The following is a 6000-nucleotide window of genomic DNA, read 5'->3' as shown; positions in this document are numbered from 1 at the left end:
ACAAATCACAAAGAATTAGCAAAGGCTTCACTTTGAGTTGATCAAAGATATCCTTTTCTTCTCTTCTCTTACTTATATCTTATACCTATAAAATAAAATATTTTCCATAATATTCATTCTTTCTCATTTATTTTCTCTTACTTATATCTTATACCTATAAAATAAAATATTTTCCATAATATTCATTCTTCTCATTTATTTACTCTTTTTCCCCCTTTTTTTTCCAAGAAAGTGGAGGGCTTGACAAACAACTTCAACTTGGTTCCATTTTGACTATTGTCTGAGAAAACAAAAGACAAGTTAACAATCATTTATCATCGGTGAAACTCATTTTGACTACTCTATTTTAAAATATTTTGATCAAGACATGTTTCATGAATTTTTCATAAATATCTTTTACCTCAACTTTCTTATATTTTTAAATATACCTTTCCACCCTTGTGATAAACGATCGTTTCTAAACTTCGAATTCCTCATGATTCAATATATAAGTAACTTATACTTCCTTTTTCATTTTCATATATATCTTTCCCTTATGTTATTAACGCTTGTTTCTATACCTTGAATTCCTCATGATTCAATCTATACATATTGGTTATTTCTTTATATAGCATTTTCCCCTACTATAAATGGGTGTTCCTAATCTCTAATTCTCCATTGTGAGTTGTGAAAACCCAAAAAGAGTAAGTAAAGGCTTCACTTTATTTGACACAAAGGTATTCTTCTCATCTTTATTTCATTTTTATATCTTACTAGACACATGTACCCGTGCGCCGCACATGCTTAATATTTCAGTATTTTTTATTTAAATTTATATGAAATAAATAAAATTTTAAAAGGTGATCAAATTTTTATATGATTTTCAAAGGAATTGATTTTAAACATTACAAAGTATCCCTCAACTGGTGTTTCTTAACGCACATTATTATGCACTTCACACGATTTGCATAAAATTTCAATTGATCTAACAATCTATAAAAAAAAATTGACATGAAATACACGTGCAATGCACGTGTCCATAGACTAGTATGATAATAGTGTCCAAAATATTTATAGAATTTTTTTTTAGCAATCCTATCTAGGTTGTTGGATATCCTTTGGACTTTTCTCCTAAAATGCATAGTTGTTACCAATCATGTATATCCTTTTAATGATCGAAATTATTCTTAAAAAATATATTTGAATCTTAACTTTTCTATTTAATGTATAATATATAGTAAGCGTCTACATCTAAATCTAATTATGTGTATCTAAATTTCATACGTTATATTCAAAAATATGTATCTCGAAATCAAAATAAACATATATATTTAATTATGTGTATCGAAATATGAAATGTAGGTGAAACACATGAATTTAAGAACAAATCCTTTACCTTACCTATCTCCGCTCTATTATAAATGATGTATCTATCCCTTATATTACTCGTGATTCAGTCAATAAATATCTTTTGCCTCATTTCTACACCTCTAATTCCTCGTGATTCTGTTTGTAAATATGTTTTACCTAATTATTTTTTATAATTCCATATATACCCTTTCCCCCTACAATAAAGAAGGGTGTTTCTACTCCTCCAATTCCCCATTGTGACAACCCACAAATCACAAAGAATTAGCAAAGGCTTCACTTTGAGTTGATCAAAGGTATCCTTTCTTCTCTCTCTTACTTATATCTTATACCTATAAAATAAAATATTTTTCATAATATCCATTCTTCTCATTTATTTACTTTTCCCCACTTTTTTTAAGAAGGTGGAGATTGACAAGCAACTTCAACTTGGTACCATTTTGACAATAGTTTGAGAAAACGAAAGGCAAGCTAACAATCATTTATCACTGGTTAAATTCGTGTTGACTACTCTATTTTAAAATATTTTGGTTAATATATGTTTCATAAATTTTTCATAAATATTTTTTACCTCAATTTTTTTATATTTTTAAATATACTTTTCCTACCCTTATTATAAATAATGATTGTTTCTAAACCTCGAATTCCTCGTGATTTAATATACAAGCATCTTATACTTTATTTTTCATTTTCATATATATCTTTCCCTTATGTTATTAACGATTATTCCTATACCTCAAATTTCTCGTGATTCAATCTATAAATAATGGTTATTTCATTATATAGCCTTTTCCCCTACTATAAATGGGTGTTCCTAATCTCTAATTCTCCATTGTGAGTTGTGAAAATTCAAAAATTACAAAGAGTAAGTAAAGACTTCACTTTATTTGACACAAAGGTATTCTTCTCTTCCCTATTTTTTTCTTATATCTTACTAGACACATGTGCCAGTGCATCGCACATGCTTAATACTTCAGTACTTTTTATTTAAACTTATATGACATAAATAAAATTTAAAAGGTGGTCAAATTTTACTATGATTTTCAAAGGAATTAATTTTAAACTTTACAAAGTATCCCTCAATTGGTGTTTCTTAACGCACATTAAAAGAATAAAAAAATTAACATGAAATACACGTGCAATGCACGTGTTCATAGAATAATATGATAATAGTGTCTGAAATATTTATAGATTTTTTTTAGCAATCCTATCTAGGTTGTTGGATATCCTTTGGACTTCTCTCCTAAAATGCATAGTTGTTACTAATCATGTATATCCTTTTAACAATTGAGATTATTCTTAAAAATATATTTGAATCTTAACTTTTCTATTTGAATTTAATATTTAATACATAATAAGCATTTACATCTAAATCTAAATTTCATACATTCTATCCAAAGATATATATCTCGAAATCATAAACAACATATACATTTAATTATGTTTATCAAAATATGAAATGTAGGTGAAACACATGTTTTTAAGAACAAATTTTTTACCTCACTTTTCTCCGCCCTGTTATAAATGAATGTATCTACCTCTTATATTACTCGTGATTCAGTCAATAAATATCTTTTACCTCATTTCTACACCTCAAATTTTCTCGTAATTCTATTCATAATATCTTTTACTTGATTTATTTTTATAATTCCATATATACCCTTTCCCCCTACTATAAAGAGGGGTGTTCCTACTCCAACAAATTCCCCATTGTGACAACCCACAAAGGCTTCACTTTGAGTTGATCAAAGTTATCATTTTCTTGTCTTCTCTTACTTATATCGTATACCTATAAAATAAAATATTTTTCATAATATTTATTCTTCTCATTTATTTACTCTTTTTTCCCTTCTTTTTTTTAAGAAGGTGGAGATTGGCAAACAACTTCAACTTGGTCCCATTTTGGCAGTTGTTTGAGAAAACAAAAGGCAAGTGAATATACATTTATCACCGGTCAAACTCATTTTAACTATTCTATTTTAAAATATTTTTGTCAAGACATGTTTTGTGAATTTTTAATAAATATCTTCTACCTCAATTTTCTTGTAATTTTACATATACCTTTCCCACCCTTGTTATAAATGATTCTCTAAACCTCGAATTCCTCGTGATTCAATAGATAAATATCTTTTACCTCTTTTTTTTTTCATTTTCATATATATTTTTTCCTCGTGTCACAAATGATTGTTCCTATACCTCGAATTTCTCATGATTCGATCTATAAATATTGGTTATTTCCTTATATGGTCTTTTCTCTTACTATACATGGGTGTTCCTACCCCTCTAATTCTCCATTATGAGTTGTGAAAACCCAAAAGTTACATAGAGTAAGTAAAGGATTCACTTGATTTGATACAAAGATATCCTTCTCATCTCTAATTCTTTCTTATATCTTACTAGACACAGGTGCCCGTGCGTTGCACGAGTCTAATATTTTAATATTTTTATTTTAATTTATGTGATATAAGTAAAATTTAGGAAGATAATTAAATTTTAATATGATTTTTAGATATTTAAGTTGTTAATTACTTTTTTTTGCACAAATTCAATGTGAAGAGGCCCATACTTAAAGCATTTTGTGTATCGATCATTTATTTTTTACTCAAAATAGTTACAAGATATAAAAAGTATTGTCGAAATTCAAAATAATAAAGCAATAACTATCGAATATGAAACTAAAACTAAAAGTCATAGCTAAAATGGATTCCATAATTTCGAAAAAACTATACACTAATTAAATTAAAGTTTCCGAAGCACGCTTTAATAGAAACGTCCACGGATACGTGCTTGCTGCAGCGTGAAGTCTTGAGTTTAAAACTAAAAATCTTAGCTAAAATGAATTTCATAATTTAACCAAAAAAAATACACTAATTAAATTAAAGTAGAATAAAAAAAATAATTTTTTAATTTTTTTTTGGAAAATATTATACAATGATTAAATTAAGGGCAAATTACAGATATCACATACTTTTAAGGTTAAATTACAATTTATTCCTTAAAAGTTTATAATTACAAAAAAAAATTCAAAATGGATACAATACTATGAGCACTGATACATAATCTAATGTGAGAGAATCATTAATGGTTAAGTAAGATACACTACATTTTATACATGAGACACTAATCTAATGTGCATATTATACATGATACACTAATTTGATACGAGAGATACACTAATCTGATGCGCGAGATACACCAATTTGTTGCGTGAGGTATATTTTATACACAATACATTAATTTAATGCGCGAGATATATTAATTTGCTGCGAGAGATACAATAATTTGATGCGCGAAAATGAGAGATTTTGAAAAATTGTAAAACTTATAGATGATAATGATAATAAGTAAACTAAAGTGTAAATTTTGTATATAGTATTTTATACAATAATATTATCAAGTTATGGCATTAGAGTTTCAATTTCATTGTGTAGCATTTAATATCTCACTCTATAGCATTTTATTAATAATTATATTGTTAATTAAAATTTATTAAAAAGAGTTGTTATTAACAATTAATTAAAAATTAAGGGGATAAAGTAATAATGGATAATTAATGTTAATAATTAACACACTGACAACACAAATTATGAAACTTTTGTTTCTTTATTAATTGCTACATTTAATGCAGGTAGCACTTTTTTTAATATGAATAGTTGCACTTTTTAGGGAGTTTAATTAAAGTTAAATATATGATTAGCACATTTTTAGGAATATTAAACATTTTCAAATTATCATCATTGCCTTAAATATCTCTAGTTAGTTAAAATAATATTATTTTTTTGAATTAATTCCTTAAAAAACTCAACCAGATAATAACAAATATTTTCGAATTTTAAGAATACTTTCAGATTGTCATTTTAAAACATATTTGGATCAATGTTACAAGTAGTCTTCTTTCCAAAATTTCACGATTATTTTCAGATTGCTTTCAACGTATAAGTCATTTTTTCTAAAAATTCAAGAATATTTTCATAGCTGCATATTTCACTTCTTTTTTTTAGTAACCTGATAAATTTTGGTGTACAATTTATGTTTCTATTTAAATTATAATATATGTTTTTATCTTACTTTTGTATTGAAAATGTACTGTGTTTGTTTAATTGGAGTATTGTATAGGGCATTGAATGATATATTAAATGTGTATGAAGTGTGTATGAATTATATGAACTGATTGTAAGTTTGTGTAACGTTGAAGTCTAAATTTTTTTTAATAGTGTATGAAGATTATACGAAACGTGTATCATTTGTGTATGAAAGTCCATTTATTTTTTTTCAAAATTACAGTATATGTTGTTGTGCAGAATTTGAGATAATACGAGAAAATATATAAACGCGAAAAACAAGACAACAGATTTACGTGGTTCACCAATAAACTGGCTACGTCCACGGGAAGAGAGGGGGCAGTTTTATTATGGAGAGGCAAAAACAGAGTTACAGAATAGGGTTTGCCATAGCGAGACCCCCGTCCATTCTGTTTGTAGCGGGTCCGATTCAAGGCATTCAACATATGTTTCTAATGGAATTAGAATATATGTTTTGTATTAATTTTGTACAGCGGGTAGCCCAAAACTTGAAAGATGAAAGGGGTTTGCTGACTTGAAATTCAAAAGGACAAAAATGACTTGCAGTAGATGTCGTCAAGTTGGACACAAT

The 6000-nt window shown here is 27.0% G+C and overlaps 1 long non-coding RNA gene across 1 annotated transcript; it reads left to right on the top strand.

The window, feature by feature from the left end:
• Positions 1-3589, top strand: LOC138349187 (uncharacterized). The gene is made up of 2 exons (XR_011221869.1): positions 1-1643; positions 1749-3589. It is a non-coding gene; the product is annotated as an uncharacterized lncRNA (long non-coding RNA).
• Positions 3590-6000: the final 2411 nt, after the last annotated feature.

This window comes from Solanum lycopersicum, chromosome 6 (genome assembly GCF_036512215.1).
Source record: "Solanum lycopersicum chromosome 6, SLM_r2.1".
NCBI classification, from domain to species: domain Eukaryota; kingdom Viridiplantae; phylum Streptophyta; class Magnoliopsida; order Solanales; family Solanaceae; genus Solanum; species Solanum lycopersicum.
The sequence above is the reverse complement of the archived record's forward strand: the minus strand, read 5'-3'. Positions and strand labels throughout refer to the sequence as shown.